Genomic DNA, 22,482 nt, shown 5'->3' with positions numbered 1-22,482 from the left:
TTACTCAAAAGTCAAGTAAGAAAATTACTTTATAAAATTTTAAATTTAAAAATAAAATACACTAAAACAGAAAATTGCAATTTTGAAGATAGATACGTTGAAGATAAAAAAAAATATAAAATTTAAACAAATAAATATACATCAAGAACTAAATAATATAATGCAAACAAATAAATATGCATAACAAATAAAAGAAGAAAACCATGCAGAGTAATAGATGCAAAGAATAAAGTTGTACAGAGTAATGTTGTAGGCATTGATCATTATTTGAATAAACATATGTGCATTTACTTCTTTAAATGTGACAAATGCAAAGAAGAGAGTCACCCATCATTATGCAAATAAACAAATGTGCATTGGGTTATTTAAATGTGACAGCGGAAATAAGAGCACCACATGAAACATAATGATGGATGCATTTGATATAAAATGTTGTAGCAATATCTGCATATAATTATGATTTCTTGAGAAGTAATTTTAGCTTATTTGTTACTTTAGAACATAATGGATTTGTTGTTGAAAATTAATGTAATTGTTTTATCTTATATTTTCTTTTAATAGGTATGTGTATTTAAGTTCGTTCTTTCTATTGAATGTTTGCATATTAATATTTCTTCTAATCAATTTTTTTATCTTATGATTAGGAATTAAAGATGTTGGCATATTCTTGTCATCTCCTCTACATTAATGAATAGATTTTTCAATAATCAGTTCATTGCTTCTCTAAATCCATGATTATGTTTTCATATTTACCTAATTTAATTATAAATATACTATATAATTTGTTAATAGCCATATATCTAATTAATAAAAAGTGGAATGCCTAGATATTTTCATCTCTTTATAAAATTTTTGTTGTTAATGATTCTTATGCCATTCAACATTTGTGATTTGAAATTCACAATCACAATTCTTCTATATAATAATTTGATTGTTATTAACTAACACATAATAACAAAAATTTAAATAAATTATAATTATAATACTATTAATTACATTTTAAAATATTAAGTTAAATAAATAATAATGATGGAAAAATTTTCTTTTCCAATCTTAAAAATATATAAATATATTAATAAAATATAAATATAAATTTGAAATCCTATTATTTTATTTTTAAATATATTAATAAAATATAATATAAATTGAAATTATTATTTTAGTTACACAATTATGACAAAATAAATTATAACCTTCTACTAAATTATTCATGAAACAACCTTTCAACCATATTATTCATAACATACTATCAAATTATTCACCTAACCAACCCTCTAGCAAATGGCAACTGTATAAGAATAAAAGTATGTGACTTAACTCACGATCTTGCAACTCCTTTAGGTTATAAAGAAAACAAGCAACATTGATTTGTTTCTTATAGAGTTACAAGCAGAAACATGTAATTATACTAAGTTACATAATTCCACACCATTGGCCCACACCATTGGGTGTAATTCCAAAAAATTGTTTAGTCTTTAACCACAAAGTTAAGAACAAAGTTAGTTTGGTAAAATAATTGTTTGATTGGGAATGGTGTAATTCCAAAATATTGTTTAGTCTTTAACCACAAAGTTAGAATGTTTGTTTGGTTAAAATAATATTATTTGATTGGGAACCACACTATTAGGTCTAACTTCATCTCCAATCACAAAATCAAAATGACTTATTGCTAAAACAATGTTATTTGAACTTGAAAGGATGATTTGCATCACTTAGCACAATTTTGAATCCGGTAAGTTCATAAAAATAATGATATTCTAAAACCAAAAAAATACCAATTTTTAACCAAGTAACATTAATCCAAATTATTAACTTTAAAAAAATCTTAAATTATTAACTTATAAAAAAATATTTAATTAATTGGTCCATCCTTGGATAAATCATATTGATTATATAACAAAATTCAAAGAACAACTTTAAGGAATGAATAGAATGCACACTTTCTAAGAAAATAGTTATGAAATCTCTACTAATGGAATCTACAAGGCTGGAAGGAGTTGTAAGGATAACTTTTCCGAGGTTTGCACTGAAAAAAAACCCACAAAACTATTACTATAATCACACGTGTAAAGAACTCCCTCTCCCTTAAATGTTATATGGAATTTGGATTTCAACACAAACACACTCTTTATAAGAACTATTACTGTAGAAACTATTAAGGCAGTGTATAAATGATGAGAATAATCGAGTATACAAAGCAATTATTATAGAATCGAGGACATTAACCTAACTCATTGGCCTCCACACCATGAGGTTTAATTTCAGAATTTGTTTAATCTCCAAATACAAAATTAGAATGACTAATGGCTAAACAATATTATGTGGAGATGATGTTGGTGTATCACCCGTTATAGTTTTGAATGTAGTAAGTCTCGCTGTCATGATGAAATTTTCATGAAAATAGAAACAAATATCAAATTTTTAACAAATTTCTAAATCCTTAAAATAATTTTATTATATGTTATTGTTTTTTTGTTTAACCTACAAAGATTTGAACTTTGAATTTTATAGTTTACACAATACTTCATAACATGATGATCACCAATTAAGCTACCCTTATGGGCTATTCTTGATCATGGTTAATCTTATGAATACTTATAATAAATTGGATCTAGTATTTCATCATGAAGGAGCATTCTCATGAAATTCATAAGCTATAGAACAAAGTTTAAACTATAATTTTGAGAAATGAGTAGAGTTCACACTATCAAACAAAAATAGTTAACAAATATTTAACAATTCCATTTCCAAGACTAAGAGGGGCCATAAGTCTAACCTGTCCCAGTTTTGAAATGAAAAACCTCATAAAATAATTATTGTAGATGTATGTATAAGGAATTTCATCTACTCTGTTGTATTATGGAGTTTGGATTTCATCTCAAGCACACTATTGATAGGCACGATCACTATAGGAACTATTGTGATGGTGTATAAATTATGAGGAGAATCAAGGACACTAAGGAGTTGTTGCAATATTGAGGACACTAAGGACACACTATGTCATGTCCCTGAGTTGGTCACACCGTTCGGGGCATCATGAGGCACCGACTAGACTTCCATACTTAGAATTTTTTTCCATATCTCGGACTAAACCTACCATTATTATTCTTCTTTTCTTGTTTATTAGTTATGTGCGGAAAACATAACATAATCCAATACATAATGCCAACAGAGAGACCAAACAACAATATTCAATAATTCAAACTTTTATTATCATTTCTAGAATTTTACAATAATTTTATAGTGGGGAGGCCACCCCTGCCTAGGTGTGACACTCTACCCAAATTACAACAATCCGTCACACTCTGTCTAATCGCAGCGCATTCTTCCCTTCTGCAACCCGCCGACACAGTCTAAAAACGTGTATTGCCTTGCCCGTCGGGCAGGCGCGTACCCATTCTACTTGCTGCCTGCGTGCTACTTAAAACTTGTCCTTGACACCCTTGGTTACCTCTTGGTCACTACACTCTTTAACTCATAACTTGGCCTCTCACACTGCAACCTGCCAAGTTCACTGAGTTCTATTTGCGTTTACGATTGTGTGTTGTGTTATCAACCCATGCAGCTTGCCATATGTATATGCTTCCCCGCCGAGTGTAATACAAAGGGCCATGTCACTTGGGGCATCAACCCACCCAAGACGACTTGCTTGTAACATTTAACACACGCCTTTGCCATATTGTGTGTCGGCTCGTCACTACACCGCCTCGCTCATCCACTATTTATTGCACGTCTCGCCCCACCGATCCCCCATCGCACTTACTCGATTGACCCACGCCTGGGTGTGGGCGTGCTGCCCAAGTGTGCGCCCCTGGTCATGAGTTCCACCTGACACATTTAACCGAAAGTTGTGTTGCCAATAACCGAACTTTGCCTAATGTATTGCTTTTAACCGAAACCAAGTAGGGCACACTCTCCATCCGCATGCCTTTGATCGAACCCGAGTCAAGCGAATGCTTGCCACTACGTCTGCATGCCCATTGCACACTTGGGCATGCCTTTACCCACGACTCGCCTCTATGACTCATGTGTGCTCGAATCACCCAAAGGCGGTGATGTCGACTCGAGGTCCTAGCATCCTCCCCCACCACGAGTCATGGCCATCCTCGATAATCCTATCGACCGTGCCAACTCTTCATTGATCTCAACAATATCCTTCTTCCATCTCCATGGTGAATCCTCTGTATCCCAACCACTCTCCTCTAGTGTGTCCTTCCACTGAATGAAGAACTCTCTCCTTGCGGTACTCCCAACTCTTATAGTTTTGAAATCCAAGATCTTGTCTAGAACTAAGTTTGGTCTGTCCACAATCATGGTTGGTCCCCTCGGTGGTGTTGTCCTCTCAACATGATGTGCATCAAGTATAAATATATTAAGCTGACTCATATGGAACACATGATGTTTTGAACTTATGTGGTTCGGTAGCTCCAACTCATAAGCAACTTCCCCAACTCGCTTCTTCACCCAAAATTGTCCTTCATACTTCCTCATCAAAGATCTCGTAATCCCTTTTGGTGGCTAAAACTGATCTCTGGTGATCCTCAGAAAAACCATGTCTCCAACATTGAAGTGTGCATCCCTCCTATGCTTATCTACCCATTTCTTCATTCTCCCTGCTGCATCATGTAGGTGCACATGTACTAACTCCAAAGACTCCTCCCATGTTGTCAAGAATCTCTTCGCATATGGATTCCTCAAAAATCCTCTCGGTAACATGGTGTGTGGAGCAACTTGCATCTGTCCATTAACCAATTCAAATGGACTATACCTAGTTGCAAAACTCTTGTGCAAGTTGTAGCTAAACTGAGCCATATCCAAGAGTTGTCAAGAATCTCTTCGCATATGGATTCCTCAAAAATCCTCTCGGTAACATGGTGTGTGGAGCAACTTGCATCTGTCCATTAACAAACTCAAATGGACTATACCTAGTTGCAAAAATCTTGTGCAAGTTGTAGCTAAACTGAGCCATATCCAAGAGTTCAGACCATTTTTCTGATCATCCCTCACATAATGTCTCAAGTATTCCTCCATCAGTGCATTGATCCATTCAGTCTGCCCATCTGTTTGCAGATGGTAACTCACACTTTACAATAACTCTGTCCCAACCAACTTGAACAAAGTGGTCCAAAATATGCCTGTAAAACGCATACTCAAAGGTACTCCCCAGTACTTCACAATGTACTTGAAGAATAGCTCAATAGTCTTCTAGGTGCCATAAGGTATTTTCATCGGAATGAAGATGACATGCATGGAAAAACGATCCAAAACAACCATAATCCCACTATACCCCTGCACCTCTGGTAACTGAGTGATGAAGTTTATTGAAACACTCATCCAAGGTCTCTCCAGAATCGACAAAGGATACAATAATCCTCCTTGTCTCTAGTTATCTGATTTTTCATGCTAACAAATGATGCATGTACGCACATACTCCTCCACATATTCCCTCATCTTCTCCCAAAAGTACCCTCTTTCCAATAATGCCAAAGAACGATGCTGCCCTGGGCAGCCATTCGGTGGAAAATCGTGGCACTCCTTCAAGAGGTGCCTCCTAAGCCCAGATGGCTTCACAATGTAGAGTTGGTTCCCATAGAACAAGATTCCATCCCATAGGAAAAATTCCTAATCTTCCCCTCCTTCACCTGCTTCAAAATGCTCTTCGCTTGAATATATGTCTCTACACTAGCACATAGTCTACTTTGCATCTCATCGGTCATCTAAAATAGACTCCTACTTTGTTTAGCACAGTCTTCCCCCTCCTCAAGTGTGGCTAACCCTTCCTATTGAGGTCATCTGCAATTGCATTGAGTCTACCCGACCTGTACTCAATAGTCATGTCAAACTCTGCCAATGAGCTTGCTTCACTGACAACTTCGGTTGGGATGCAAAATAACTCGCTGCAACATTTTCGGTATTGACAACAAATGGCTTCCCAATCAAGTAATGTCTCAATACCTATAAACAATGGTTGATCGAAGTCATCTTCTTCTCATGAACCAGATATTGTTTCTCTTTGTCCTGCAACTTCTGACTCTCATATGCCACCCAATGTACATCCTGCATGAGTACACCCGCAATCGAAAAATCAGAATCATTCCTCTGCACCTCAAACGGTCTCTCAAAGCTAGGTAGATTCAGTATCAGTGTTGTAACCAAGGCTCCTCTTCAACTCGTCAAATGTTACATGACATCTATCCATCCAATTCCATTGCTTATCCTTCTTCCAAAGGTCTGTCAGTAGCGCATTCACCTTGGAATAACCCTCTAAAAACTTTTGTTGGTAGTTCGTCATCCCCAAGAAGACTCTCATATCATGGACATTCTTCGGTTCAACCTAATCCTATATCGCCTACACCTTTCTCAGCTCCATCAGTATGTGACCTTGACCCACAATGTGTCCAAGGAAAATAATCTAAGTCTGAGAGAACATACACTTCGACTTTTTCAAGAACAACTGATTCTTCCTTAGTGCCTCAAATACCAAAGCCAAGTGCTCTTTATGATCCTCCATGTTATCACTGAATACAACGATGTCGTCCAAGTATACCACTATGAACGAATCCAAGTATGGATGTAAAACATCGTTTATCAATGTGAAAAATGTAGTAGAAGTGTTGTACAACCTGAATGGAATGACGAGGAAATCAAAACTCCCATACCTCATCACTATCGCAGTCTTCTTATCATCACCTTCTACTATCCACACCTGATAATACCCATGCCTCAAATCAAGTTTCGAAAACACTCAGGATTTCACAAGCTTATCAAAGCAATCCGCAACAAGTGGCAAAGGATATCTATTCTTTATCGTTTGCTTATTTTGTGCATGATAATCACAACACATCCATAACTCATTCATGTCCCTTCTAAAACAACACTGGAGCACCATATGTGGAACTTGAAGGTCATATGAAGCCTACATCAACCAAATCCTTCAAATATCACTTCAACTCCTCCAACTGGGGCCTTGATAAACTATAAGGATCTTTTTATGGTGGTTTCTTCCTTGGTTATAGCTCAATGTGATGGTCCACTACACGTCTTGATGGTAGTATTTTCGGCAACTCATCGGGTATGAGATCTGCATATTTTTCCAATCCATTGGAAATCTCGGTTGGAATAGGTGTCCCCACTCCATCATCATCCTCAACCTCCCCGATGTCTGTCGCATATGTCTCAACATCCAAATCTTGCATCGCCCTACTCATACTTAGTGCAAACACATGCTACACTTTCACTTCCCTTCTCTGCTAATGAGTAGGAAAAGTCCAAGTTCGTGTGTCTCCAATCAACATAATCTCATTGCAAAACGAGACAACAATTTCCTTATTGTTTTTCAGAAAATCCTGCCCTAGTATCATGTCAAAGTCATTCATCTCCATCACTGTGAAATCCAAACAACCTGCCAATCTGTAATTCGAACTGACACATCACTTGCCAATCTCGACACTTTAGCCCTTGAGTTCACTACCTTGACTTCCACTTCCTTGGGAGTAATTTGTTTCCCAACTTCCTTTTTTAACCCTGTCGTCATAAAATTATGAGTGGCACCTGTGTCCACCAAATCTTGGACAACTCTCCCATGAATCTCCAAGTCAAGAAACCCCAAATTGTGCAGCCAACATGTTTTTTGCTCAAGAACCTTGATCTGCATACATATCTTATATCTTTCACATTCCTTTGTACTGGCTCTAATACCATCTATCATGCCCCCAAGTCAGTCACACTGTTTGGGGTGTCGTGCAACACCTGCTAGACTTCCATACTTAGAATTTTTTTCCATCTCCTAGACTACACCTACCATTATTATTCTTATTTTCTTGTTTATTAGTTATGTGCAGAAAACATAACATAATCCAATACATAACACCAACAGAGAGACCAAACAACAATATTCAATAATTTAAACTTTAATTATCATTTATGAAATTTTACAATCATTTTATAGTAGGGAGGCCGCCCCTGCCCGGGCATAACACTCTACCCAAATTACAACAATCGTTCATAGTTTTCCTGGTCGCAATGTGTTCTGCCCTGTCACAGCCCCCCGACATAGTCCACAACGCGTATTTCCTTGCCCACCGGGAGGGCGCATACACATTCTACTTGCGGCTTGCGTGCTACCTGAAACCTATCCTCGGCACCCTCGATTAACTCTTGTCCACTACACTCTTTAACTCATAACTCGACCTTTCGCACTGCAACCCGCCAAGTTCACCGAGTTCTATTTGTGTATGTGGTTGTGTGTTGTGTTATCCACCCACACAACTTGTCATATGTATATGCTTCCCTGTCAAGTGTAATACGAAGGGTCGTGTCACTTGGGGCGTCAACCCACCCAAGCCGACCTTCTTGTAACATTTAACACAGCCCTTTGCCATATTGTATGTTGACCCGTCGCAACTCCTTGTCCACCTCTATGTGTCGTCCCATTGTAACACCGCCTCGCTCGTCCGCTATCCACTGCATGTCTCGGCCTGTTGGTGCCCCGTCGCACTTGCTCGATCGACCCACACCCAAATGTGGGTGCACTTCCCGGGTCTGCACCCTCGGTCGTGCATTCCACCTGACGTGTTTAACCAAACGTTGTGTCGCCAATAACCGAACTTTGCCCAATGTCTCGCCTTTAACCAAAATTGAGTTTCGTTTACTCTCCATCCTCAAGCCTTTAACCGAACCCAAGTCAAACGTCCACACGCTCATCGGACACTTGGACGCGTCTGTACCTGTGGCTCGCCTCTATGACTCATGTGTGCCCAACTCGCCCAAGGGCGATGATGTCAACTTAGGGTTGTGACACACTACATGAATGCATTGTAATACATGTTCAAGTATGTTTAACCCATGACATCTACAATGGAGTGGAGATGGTTGTGGGTTGGTAGTTGAATAATGGAGATTGCAAACAAATAGAAAATCTAAATAAATTCGATAGTAGTATGCTCAAACATTTTTAGAAAAAAATTCCTATTAACTTAATTATTTATGATATTAATAAATTTCACTTGTACTATTAGTAAGTTCCTTTCTTCATAAAACTGATTGCGTCGAGAGGCACCCTGCAACTAGTATGGAAGATATGTCCTATCTTGTCTTGTCCTATCCTGTTATGTAAACATTTTGACTCGGTCAAATTACAAAAAAGAATATAATATAAATAAAATTAGATTAAATAATAATAATAAATAAATTAATTAATAAAAACAATTTGACTTAGTCAAATAACATAATTAAAAAATAAAATAAAATAAGATAAATATTTGTAATGTAATTAATAATTAAGCTAGCCTAGATCCATCTTAACTCCGAATCTACAGAGGGATCAAATCTCTTGAGGTGCAAACCTCTTTAAGAGTGAAAAGAGATTTGATCCCTCTTTGGCGTTGAGTAGATACAAAGTTAAGATGGATCTAGACTGGTTAATATCTTAATTTGGCACATAAATTTTCTTAAAATAAAATTTATTATCTATTAAAATAACCTTAAATTATTAAATATATACCATTTATTTATTTAGTTATTTTAATTTATATTTTTATTAACTATAAAATAAAATTACTTATTTTATCACTTAATTAATTTATCATAGTTTTAAGTGAATTTAAATAATTTTTTTTTTCAAATATATAATATACTAGTGTTTTCACATATTCATGAAAAGAAAAGTGGAAACATGCAAGTGTCTTTGAGAGTTGTGGCAAGATTTCATGGCACCCGTTCTTCGAGTGGGAGTCTTGATGTCCACACCCTCATTCTCTGCGCATCCCCAAAACGAGTTGAGCTGAATTTCTTTTCATTGCAGAATTCTGGCCAAGGTAATGGACGATCAAAGAAAATTAGAGGGCACCTTAGTTTTCTCTGTGGTAAGAAGGCCTAATTATGGATTCAACATCTTCACCATGGTCCTCCCTACGAATATATCTATGCACTCACAACCCAAATTTCTGAGCACTCACAACCCAAATTTCTGAACGATCACTTACTTACCGATGCCAAATCCATCAATCAATAATAATGGCCAGTTCATTTCCCCCCTCTGACGCCAAGCTCCTTTTGCTTCGAGAAAACGTCGATGCCGATATAATTTGTGCATCGAGGAGAAAGGAAATCTAGTTAAGCCATGAATCTGGTTCGCTTCTCTCACTACTACACCAAGGGCACTTTTGAGACATTTTTTTAAGACAAAAGAAATCTTTTGTCTCAAAAACTCATTTTTTATTTTAGTTATTTTACATTAAAAATTAATATCAATTGATTTGTCTTAAATATAGACTTTAAGACAAAAATAGGTTGAGACAAAAATATTTTAAGACAAAACTTTATATTTAAGACAAAAATAGTTTAAGACAAAAATATTTTAAGACAAAAGTAGTTTGAGACAAAAATATTTTAAGACAAAACTTTATATTTAAGACGAAAATATTTTGAGACAAAACTTTATATTTAAGACAAAAGTAGTTTGAGACAAAAATTTAAAGACAAAACTTTATATTTAAGACAAAAATAGTTTAAGACAAAAACAATTTAAGACAAAATTATTTTAAGACAAAAATTTATATTTAAGACAAAAGCATTTTGAGAGAAAAATATTTTAAGACAAAACTTTATATTTAATACAATGACCACTTTATATCAAACCTATGTTTAATACGATATTTCACTTCGAATGAAAATGGAGGGTAGCGCTGAGTTTCAGGGTGATCTGTGCGCGCGTTCTAAACTGGAGCTCCTGCGCCCTTGCTTCCTCGGCCCCTGCAGCCCTCCGCAGGCCCCCTGCCTGGCAGCCCCTGCTGTTGGGCTCTCAATCCTTCCCGGCATCCCCGCAATCGGGCTCTGCCTCCCTCCTCCAGCCAGTGCTGCTGCTGGCACAGCATCTGCGTCTGGGTTTTGCGATCGCAGAGGAGCATAGCCGCCGCCATGAGTGTGCCTAGGGGTGGGGAGCCTTCTCCCACCCCACCAATCTCTTCAGAAGAAGCATTCAGAAGATTGCTCTTGCAGAAAGGGAAGAAACGTTTGATTCCAGAAGTCCGAAATTCATCAAAAAACTGGAGGAAATTCCTGAGATCGCCTTGCCAGAAGACCAACCGATAAAAATCACCCTAGCCCTGGCTAACAGAGGGTTGGTAGGACAATTTATGGGACGATGGACCTCTACAAAAACAACATATGACTGGATCCAATGCAACTGGAGGCCCCAACTGGAAAACAATGTGATCTGCTATGTTGTCGGAAGAGTGTATTTCATTTTCTAGTTCACCTCCAAAGAAGATCGAGATTTGGTTTTCAGAAACGGTCGTATTTTATGGGAAATCAGGGTCTGTATCTTAATAAGTGGACCCCCGACTTCGATCCCTCAATCGATACCCCTAAAGAGGTCCCAGTTTGGGTTCGGCTTCCCAATCTTCCGATCCATTGCTGGAGCTATCACACCTTGCAGAAGATTGGAAATGGCCTAGGCCATTTCATTGACAAAACAGATAACAAGGGCCAATATACCTGCGTAAGAATCTGTGTGGAAGTCAATCTGGAAGCTGGACTGCCTGAAGCGGTAAAACTTACAGTCAGAGAATGGCATCACTATCAAAAATTGGATTACAAGCAACTACCTTTCAAATGCAGAACCTGTCACGAACATGGACACTTCCAACGAAATTGCCCAAAAGCTCCAACCGGGGACAAAGTGGACGAAGAAGGATGGAAAGAAATAAAAAAGGGCAAGGCAGTCCCAAAACCAACTGAGAAGAAAAATTCAGGGCCATTGGTGAAGCCCCGGCCTAAACCAAAAGCCAAAGAAGTTCCAAAAGAGGGTTCTTCCTCTGGGGTAAAGACAGATGCCATTGGAACCCAAGAGGAACTAGAAGACCCGTCGAAGAAAGTGAAAGAAGCAGAGGCAAAGTCAACTCTTCCTCCATCAGAGGATGAACAAGGGGAAAAAGAAGAAAACGAGGAGCGCATCAGTTTGGGCTTTGATTTTGAGGGAGATTCAGAAGATGGAGTCTCAGATTCAGACAGCTCACAAGTCACTCCTATCAAGTCGGCTAGGGGTCGAAAGTCCAAGAAGAAATAGAGAGAGGAACAAACTTATTTGGATGTTCTCCAAGGCTCTCAAAAAACTCTCAAAGGAATGATGAATACCAGATCTAGGTGAAAGCATGGTCAGGCTCCAAAAGGAGCCACAACCTTCCAAGCCAGTGAATAATGAAATACGTCTCCTGGAATTGCAGAGGGTTAGGCAGCAGGTTGAAAGAAGAAGCTCTGAAAGACATTGTAAGGATGTACTCACCTGAAATCCTTCTCATCCAAGAGACAAAACTAGAGGACCTTCTACTCCTCCAAGCAAGCAAAGCATTCTGGCATAAAGGCCAGAGCAGTCAGTGCTAGAGGCGCCTCTGGAGGGATTGCCTCCTTTTGGGATAGCTCCAAATATGATCTGATTCACGAGGAATGTTGCCCCCCTTGGCTACTCACTAAGCTCCTCCATAAAGAATCTGGCCACCAAGTAAGTATGTTCAATCTTTATGCTTCGATCTTACCATCTGAGAATAAAAATTGTTGGGACTCGCTCCAGTCCCATCTTTTCTTGCACAAACCAGAAAATATTATTATTGCAGGTGATCTGAATGTTACGCTAGCTGCAGAAGAGAAAAAGGGGGGCTCACTGGTCAGGGACCCAGCTAGAGAATGGGTTGAAGACCTCATTTTAGATTGGGAATTGGAGGATATCAAGCCCACATCTGGGAAATTCACTTGGTCAAACAAAAGGATAGGCCACGACCACATTTTTGCTCATCTGGACAGATTTCTAGTCCAATCCTCCTTCTTGACTTGTGGTCTAATGGCCACCTCTAAAATTTTGCCGAACTACACCTCTGACCATAAACCCATTCTGCTTGAGCTCTCCTTGGATGGAAATCTTGGCCCCATTCCCTTTAGATTCAGTTCTCTATGGATTCATCAAGAAGGATTCCTGGAGGTGGTCTCCAAGGCCTGGAACCGGCAAGTTCATGAAGGATCCCCTTTCTTTGTGTGGGAAGAAAAAATGAGGAGACTTAAAAGGGAGCTCAAGGAGTGGGCTAAAAGGTTGAAAATGCCCACCACCAAAAGAAAGGAGATGCATGACAGTTTAGCAGGCCATCAATTAACAATGGAGAATTCCGATGTAACTCAAATCCTTCTTCAAAAAGAAGTAGAGCTGCAAAAAGATCTCCATAGAGCAAGTAGGGATGAAGAAGAGTTCTGGAGACAGAAGTCCAGAAATCTTTGGTTACAGGCCGGAGACAAAAATACAAGCTACTTCCATAAGCAAGCTGAAGCATGCAAGCACTTCAAAACAGTAAATGAAATTCACTATCAAAACATTGTGGTTAAAGATTTTGAAGGCATAAAGCGAGCAGCCCACTCCTTCTTCAAAGATCTTTACTCTGCCCCGGAAGACCCTCCTATCGATTCTCAAGCCTAGCCGATTGATCTTATTCCTCACTGTGTTCAAGATTCTGACAATATTATGCTAACTGCTTTGATCAGTATGAATGGGATTAAAGAAGCTTTGGATTGCATGGATCCGGATAAAGCCCTGGGCCCTGATGGGTTCACTGCAAGGTTCTACCTAACTTGCTGGCCTACAATTAAAAAAGACCTTCTGAGAATGATCCGTAAATCTCAGACTTGCACCAAGATTGGAGGCAGTACCAACTCGGCCTTCCTTGCCTTGATTCCGAAAGACAAAGGTGCCACCGATTTCAGTAGATTCAGGCCCATCTCTTTGTGTAATACAAGTTATAAGCTGATTACAAAAATAATAGCCAACTGTATTAAGAAAATTCTGCCGGTCATCATCCCTGAAAACCAAGGAGGATTCATAAAAGGGAGAAAGATTCTTGACAATATTGTGCTGGTGCAAGAAGCAATTCATTCAAGCTATCATCGAAAAGAGAAAGGCATGGTGATTAAGCTAGATTAAGCGCACAGTCAACTCAAGCAAAAGATGCGAAGGATAGGTAGTGGGAGGAAGAGTTAACTCCGATGCAGTAACGAGGGGATGATTACGAGGGGGGTCATGATGACCAAGTAGGTGGGGACCAACGGTCCTAATCTGGGCAACGTACACCTTGCCAGATCAACACTCATAACCGAAAACAACCATAAAAGGTAATGAGCACTCCTCCCCGTGCATTCTCACCACCTTTTCTTCAGTTTCTCCTCGTAACTCAGTCACACAACAGTCTTCTTATGCCCCCATAGCCTCGTATCCACCATCCTCCATTGATTTCCTCCATATTTTTGCTCTCAGCATCTTCTACAGGAGCACCTACAGGAAATCTACAGGAGGGGCAGCGGGCTTCTACAGGAGGGGCAGTGAGTCATTTTGAAGGGAGGAAACATGATTTTTGGCACAAATTTTAGTCTGAAGAGGTAGGGTTCATGAATGCCCTTTTTTGAATATCAAAATGTGAAAGATTTGGTCTCAAATTGAAGATAAAATGAGTCTTTAAGAGGGTAGAAATACATTAAAAAATAAATAAATAAATAAAAAAAATAAAAGATAAAAAAAAAAAAAAAAAACACAGTCCCCTCTGTTTTTCTATTTCACTCAAAATTCTTTGTCTCCACCTCCATATATGGTTTTTCAAAAGAAGTATAGGCAGTATGACAAGGGGGTTTATGAGAAAAGAGCCCACCAACTCCACTAGACTTCATGCACATCCTCAAGTGGTGGAAATATTTACAAGCGAAAACTGGATGAATTTCTTTGAGAAGTTTATAGGGTCTGATGATGACATTGCCCATGAATTTTCTCTCTTTCTCTCTGGTCCCTCACACAAGAACTCATGCTACTGTAACCATTAGAGGCATCTCCATTGAAATAACCCCTAAATTCATCAGTAGGGTCACTACCCTTCCTCTTGGGTTTCCTTAGAGTAAAGATGAGAAAATAATTGGCCAGGCTGCCAAGAGGAAATTTTTCCAAGATAATGAAACCCCTGTTGAAGACAAAAATGGAATTAGGAGGGCTAGTGTACCATATCCCTGGGATGAGGTTAGCTACCAAGTGATCAAATACATTTCTTATGAGGGGAGGCACAACATTGTTTATGGATATCATTTCAGAATCCTCCAGGAATTGTGATATGGCATGGATACCCCAGCACATCAAAAGCTCAGTATCCCTTACTTTCTCCTTCAGTCCCTCATTGACTCCAGCACCAAGGTACAAGAGGGAAATTCACAGCAGCTAGCTCACCATGGCCTAATCAAGATCCTAGTAGAAGAAGCCCTCCATACCCTTACAATCCTTATAGCATGGGAAGTTTTTAGAAATATGACAGCTGAGGGTGACATCAAGGCATTAACCTATGATGTCAGTCCTGCTGTCAATGAGGAGGAAGAATAGAAAGGAGGAGAAGATGAAGCCAGTGGTGACATAGCAGAGCAAGAGAGGAAGGAGGAAAGAAAAGAAATAGAGGGGAGAGTTGAAGAGATAGAACAGGAGGTAGAAAAAGAGACAGAGCAGGAGGAGGAAAAAGAGACAAAAGAGGGAGAAAAGGAGGCAGAGAGGGCAGAGCAAAGAGAAGAGTCCCCTGAAACTTTGGAAAGAGAAGTAGCAGCTTCCCTCACTGCCCTCAGTACACTAGTCAAGCAGAAGTAGAAGAGGAAAAGAAAAACCTCCATGTATTTCAGGGAAAGGAAGAGTACCAGAATTAAAACAGGCAAACCTCAGCCCTCATCAAAGACTCCCATTAACATTGAAGATTCACCATCTGCCAAGGTGAAAGAATCTCCTTCCAAGACACCCATAACCTATGAAAGGAGGACTACAAGATCTTCTACATGGAAGGGAAAGGAAATTCTACAAGACCCCAAACCAGACCTACAGGAGGCTAAAACAGTCCTACAGGAGACATTGTCCAAACTACAGGAGACACAAAAACTTGAGGAAAAGATAGGAGGACAGCCAGAGGTGAAAGAGGAAGCACAAGAGCTACAAGAACCTGACCCCCAGCCTAATCTTGACTCCTATTACAGACTACTTGAGGGAGGCAAGATAATCCCACAGAAATTTGCAATTCCACTGTTTTTTGAATTGGAAAAAGAGAGAGTGAGAACACATAGGTGGATGTAGATAGCCAAGTCCAAAGGAGTTGAGGATATTGGCCACATGGAAGACAAACTCAGGGAAATGGGCAGGGAATTGAGTGCTCTCAGAGACAAAGAAGCCATTACAAGAAGCCACCTTGAGAATGAGAATGAATTACTAAGGAGGCAGCTGTAGGAGAAAGAGACTCATTTTGCATACATGGCCAGCTTATCCATAGAATCATTACAATGCAGAACACCATCCAAATATTATGGCATCTATCTGAAGGATCAATGGCTTCAATTCCAAATAAAAACTTTGGCACAAAGAGGCATAATGCCTTTCCAAGACTATAGGCAGTTCATGGATTTGTGTGACCAAAGCACCTCCGAGGACGAAGCAAAGATGGCAGAGTTATATCTACACAACATGGCCCTCACAGTCCTGAATGTGTGGGACTCCAATGCCAAGCTAGGGGATCTGCAATTAATGGCCATGGCATCATGGATGAAACATGAAGAATTGAGGGCAGCAGAAATGAAAAGATTGTTAATAAAATAGCATAATGAACCATTGATGATAAGAGCTGAGCCATTAGATCCTATGGCACTCATCAGCACACACAACTTGCTTGCCAATGACCCTCAGATTGCCCCTAAATATCTAGCCAATCAGGAACAAGCCATTGCACACTTTGAAGATATGCTTAGGCTACTTGGGGATGATTGTGTGCATGCATGCATGAGAAGATGGAACACCCTACCCCACATCTTGCAGATCAGAGAATACCATTCCCCCATGAGGCTGAAGTAGGCATTGAAAAGAGTGCCAATGTACAAGTGCTCCATGCAAAGGTTGAAGGTCAACTGGATTAGCCTCAAACTAAGTCCTCCACTCATATTAGGCATGCTGGAAGGTAGAAGAGAAGAAGAAGAGAAGGAGTAGTGGAAGGACATAGACAGAAAGGCATGATTTTATGGAGAACATGAGTAGACCACATTAGAAGCCTGGAATGCTAGGGAGGCCACGAGGGCCATGAAAGACCAAGAGATTGACTAGGTTGCTCAAAGGATGAGCAACACCTTCAGTAGGGGGGTGATGATGATCCTAATAAATGGGTAATTATATGGGCTCATTTTACCTCCTAACCTAGTCAAATCAACCATTCTCTTAGCTTATTATATGATTTTATAATTATATTTATGCTTCTAGGGTGAGTTGAGTTAGTTATTACGCCATGTGGTCTAACATGTATTTAATGCAGATTATTGATGGATTTCGAGGTCAAATTCAAGGATCTAGTGGTCAAACTGTAGCAATAACTCGAAGTAGACAGAGGAGAGGACTTATAGGAGGTAATCCCCCTCATTTATTGCTCCTCACTTCGAATTCCCCTTCATTCAGCTCGGAGTACAAGCAGCCAAATCATGCACTAGAAGGCAGTCGATCAAGTGGAAGATGATTGATAGTTATCTCGAGTTTTGGGAGCCAAGCCTCCCTAATTTTAAGTTGTTGGTAGCTTTAGATGTATAAGTAGAGAGGCCTAGGGCCTCACTAGGGTCGACTTTTTTTTTTCTTGTGTAAACTCTTCTCAAATTTCGATCTTAATATTTTATGACAGTTTTATGTAATCTTGCTATTTTTTGATAATGAAGATGGAATCCTTTTTGAGCTAGCACTAAGTTACCTCAGAGGGCTGAATCTCTTGGGTTAGGGCCCAATATAAGCATCCAAGCTTCTCTTTACTTGTATTTTTATGCTTTACTTCATTTTGTAGATTAGTTTGTTGTTAGATGTATTTCTCTTATGGTTAAGAATAGGTTGCTTTTGATGATTTAGTAGCTTGCTTCCATTTGTGCTTTCTGTAGCAGGTTAAGCAGTGATTGAAGAAGATTCAAAAGGCTAGTAATAGTGCCTTGGCCTCTCTTCCTCCCTCTAGGACCATGGTTTGAGGCAAAGACTCTCTTGCTGCCCCAAAAACACAGATTTCCCTCATTCCTAAGACTTCTAGTGTTTTCAGCTCTCTAGTAGTTTGATAGTACAATTTTTCTTTGCTTAAGATCTTCTTTATCATATTCACTTCCTGATTTGCAATAGTCCTTTTGCATGCTTTCCTTTCTTACATCATTTCCCAGCATTTCCTTCTACACATCATAGTTTAGGCCATTTTAATGCAAAACCTTGTTTTTCCTAGGATGCACTCATTTCATTGGTTGTTTGATTTTCTTGGTTGACTGTTAGTTTCTATGCAACAGATCTCTTCCAGCAGTAGGCTAGCTTACCATCAATCACACCCTCCATTTGATCCATGCCCTATAGGTCTCCCAAACCTCACCTCAATTCTGCCCTAGTTTCCTTCATTTTTCATAGAACTTCTTCCTCTCTCCTTGAGCAAACCCAATCATCTTTCTCTCTCCTGGTGATTCATGGTAGACCTTAGGTGCCCTAACACCTCATTCCAACATTTATCCACCTTTTCCACCCACTCTCAGACCCTCAAAATAGCGAAAATTTCTCTCGGCCTCCTCCTATAGACCTCCTGTAGTTTCCTTGTTTTCCTCCTGTAGTTTTCTTGTGTCCTCCTGTAGTTTTTCCTATAGGCTTTCTTTTGAAGGTCGAGTATGGGAAAAACCTCTAGAAGGCCACCTAAGACCTCCTAGGACCCATCTACACCATCCTACATCCTCCCAAGCTCCAAGACCGCCCTCTAACGCCACCTGTTCGCTGCCACACTCACACACAATAAATTAGATGCATGTTAAATTCACATAAAAACACATAAAAATCCAAAAATATGTTTTTTGCTTATTTAATTCCAGAAATAGCATGGTTAGATGTTGTTTACTTCCTTGAGTAGGTAATGGCATTTCTTTCATGGTTTTCATAGTGTTTTTGACAAAAGTAGAATTAGCTTGTTAATTAGGGTTTGCTAGGTTTTGCTTTACATTCCAGTCTTTCTCCTTTCTGCAGTTAGAATAGCATTTGTAGAGTAATCTTTCTTTCCTTTCATCACACATAGAGCTTCTTCTAAAATCTATAGAAGTTGGCTTGAGCTCCTGGTGATCTCACGTCGGCTGACCAAGTGACAACCTGCAGTGAGAACTAGTACTTGTGCATATAGCACCGACGCTTCCAAGTTTGTTACGAACTACCGGGTTGATAAAAGTAAAGTTGGTAGCCCAGGAGTTGCAACATTCTTGCTACAATACTTGCGCTCACCACTTCCTTTACATTGCACGCTCCTTTAGTCAAATATCCCCATCTTAGGATGTCCTATCCATCTTGATTAGCTATTTTCTTGGACTGTAATTCTTTGTTTACCAACTACCATTGATCAGTTAATGGAGGTTTTTCCCAATAATTTTGATCTTTCCATTGCCTCTAATTCAGATCATTATGTGTGGGTTTCCGGTACTGTTCTACTATGGTACAATTTTGGTTGTTTGTGTAACGAAATATTTCACTCAGGTCCTGTCGACTAAACAACCTCTCACGTTGCTACCAAGCGTCTTGCCAAAAAAAGGCACTTTTACCATCCCGAATTTCCCAAAATGTATGTTGTATGAAAAGATCTATATTGTTGGAGGCTAAGTTCCAAGATGAGGATCCCTTGGGTATATTCATGTCTCTTATTTTAGCCACTATATATGCTAACATACTATATTTTCTTGTCCATATATTCTTCCAGAGATAAGGACATCCCTTTACCCATCTCCACCATAATTTCGCCTCGAGCACCTTGTTTAGAACCTCTATATCTCTAAGGCCGATACTCCTTGCTAATTTGGGTTTAATAACGCTAGTCCAAGAAACCAGAGCCCATTTTTTAGCTTGTTGGTCTCCTCTCCAAAGAAAATTTTTAAAGAGCTTTGTGATAGCCTGACAGGAAGCCTTAGGAGAAGCTAAAATTTAAAGTTGATAAACTAGGATTAATCATAAAACAAATTTCAAAAGAACATATATATCTACAATGCTCAGGGATATGAACTCCCACCCATTGCGATTTGTTTGAATATTTTGAAGAATCTCTCTCCTATAGGTCATCCTTAGGGAATTGACAACCAAAGGTATGCCCAAGTATTTGACAGGAAGGAGCACAACTCCAAAGCCCAGGGTAATCGCTAGAAAGGTCTCGATGGATTTCATTGAAGAAAAATATATTGGATTTGTCATTATTTATCAGAGTTTTAGAAACTTGCATAAAATCCTCCAAAATTTTCCTTAACTTTCTAACTTCCATCAAGGATACACCGCAAAAAAGCATTATGTCATCCACAAATTGTTGATGAGTAATATGAAAAAACATTACCATGGAGACATATACCTTTGATCTGAGAAGCTTGGGAGGCCCAACAGATGTATCTTCCCAATCCTTTTGCTGCCAAGATAAACAGGAAAGGAGAGAGGGGATCACTTTGGCATAAACCTCTTGAGGGATTGAAGAATCTCGAAGGGGAACCATCGATTAGGATTGAGAAAACAAGAGTAGAAATAAGGGAAGAAACCCATTGGATCCATCTTGAGTTGAACTTTAAGGCTCTAAGGATACTCAAAAGGTATGGCCAGCTAAGATGGTCATAGATCTTAAAGAGGTCAAGTTTTATCATCATTCCTAGAACTTTAATCTATTTTAGAGAGTGGACTGCTACCTAAGAGGTAATAATTCCATCCAAGATTTGGTAGCCTTCCACGAAATCAGTTTATTCTCGAGAAATGAGCTTGGGCAAGAGGGTTTAAGCCTTTTGACAATGATAGTGGATATGATTTTATATATAACATTACAAAGAGAAATGGGTCTAAACCCAAAATGATCCTCAGAATGAGAAAATTTTGGGATTAAATAAATAAAAGTAGAGTTCAGTCCAAGGCTTACCTTTTGAGACCACTTAGATTCTTCCACCACATTTAATACATCCTATCTAATAAAATTCCAAGCAGCTTGAAAAAATTTGGTAGTAAAACCATCCGGCCCCAAAGTTTTGTTTTTGGCCATTCCTTTAACAACTTCTTCGACCTCCTCGATGGTGACTTCCCTTATTAGGGAAAGTTTTTTATCTTGATTGACCAACTGCGGGATGCTCCTTGTTATTTGTTGGATGGATTCCAATATGTTTGGTACCAGCTACGAAAGAAGGTGTTTGAAGTGATCTATTAAGAAATCCTCCATTTCCTCGTGCTGGGTAAGGTGATTCCCTATTGTTCCCTTTAAGGATAAGATCCTATTATGTTATTGACGTTGAATCATATACTTGTGAAAAAAACTTGTGCTCTTCACTCCTTCCCGAAGCCATTGGACTCAGGATTTCTATTTCCATATGATTTCTTCCTGTTTCCTTATTTCCTCTATTTGTTTAAGGACACGTCCCTATTCGATTGCCAATGCCTCTGATCGGCCTTCTAGGATCATCCTTTTCTATATTCCTTACATTTTATCTTTCAACCAATGTTTCTCAGCTAGGATATTCCTAAACTCATATTTATTCCATCTTTTAGTTTGCTATTTAAGATCTTTTAGTTTGAGTTGAAAAGTATGCATGAAATTTCTACCTTGCATTGTGCTAGCCTTCCACTAGGCTTCAATCTTACCTACAAAATCCTGGTCCCTGAGCCAAAATGATTCAAATCTAAAAGGGTGGTTTCGGGGGACTAGATTAAGATCTATTTCCAGTCTTATCTTCCAATGATCTAAGCCTGGGAAAGGCAAGATGGAGGCCTCAAAGAAAATGTCTCGACTTACCAGGTCCTGAAAAATGAGAAACCTGTCTAGCAAGATGCCACCTGATGTACTCCTCCCTGAATATTGGTCCAATTATATATTCCATTAATTGGTTGTGTATCCACTAGCCTCAAGTCATGGATCATATCTCTCAATGCGTCCATCTCAAGGTCTAGCCTATAGATTGCACCCTTTTTTTCTTCCATTAACGAAATAAGATTGAAATCACCATCGAGAATCCATAGATTCTCTAAACATATCCTTTGAGGCTTCCCTATATTTTGGAGGAAAGTCATTTTTTTCTCCTGGAATGAGGGGACCATAAAGAACTGTAATTAAGGATTCCAAAGAATTTCCAACCATCCCCCACTTCCGTGAGCATCTAATGCCATGACCTTGTAATGTGGCTTGAGACCTTTGACGATGTTCTTCAGTTGATTTTGTGCTACCATAGTTTCTTGAATTATCATAATGCTCATTCTATCTTGTTTGATCATTTCCTTAAGATGCCTTTTCTTGCATCGCCTATTGAGGCCTCTCAAATTCCAGGAGGCAAATATCATTGGGAAGACTTACGGATTTGGTGGAAGACCATTGAGAGCGATTCCACCCTTCCTGAGTTCACTAGTAAATCTCCCACCATTTGGATTGATTCTTGAAAATTATTTCTTCCTCTTTTCTTTCCCCCTCT

This window comes from Pinus tabuliformis, chromosome 4_2, assembly GCF_031772625.1.
Source record: "Pinus tabuliformis cultivar Carrire ecotype Pingquan chromosome 4_2, CPIR1, whole genome shotgun sequence".
NCBI lineage: Eukaryota > Viridiplantae > Streptophyta > Pinopsida > Pinales > Pinaceae > Pinus > Pinus tabuliformis.
The sequence above is the reverse complement of the archived record's forward strand: the minus strand, read 5'-3'. Positions refer to the sequence as shown.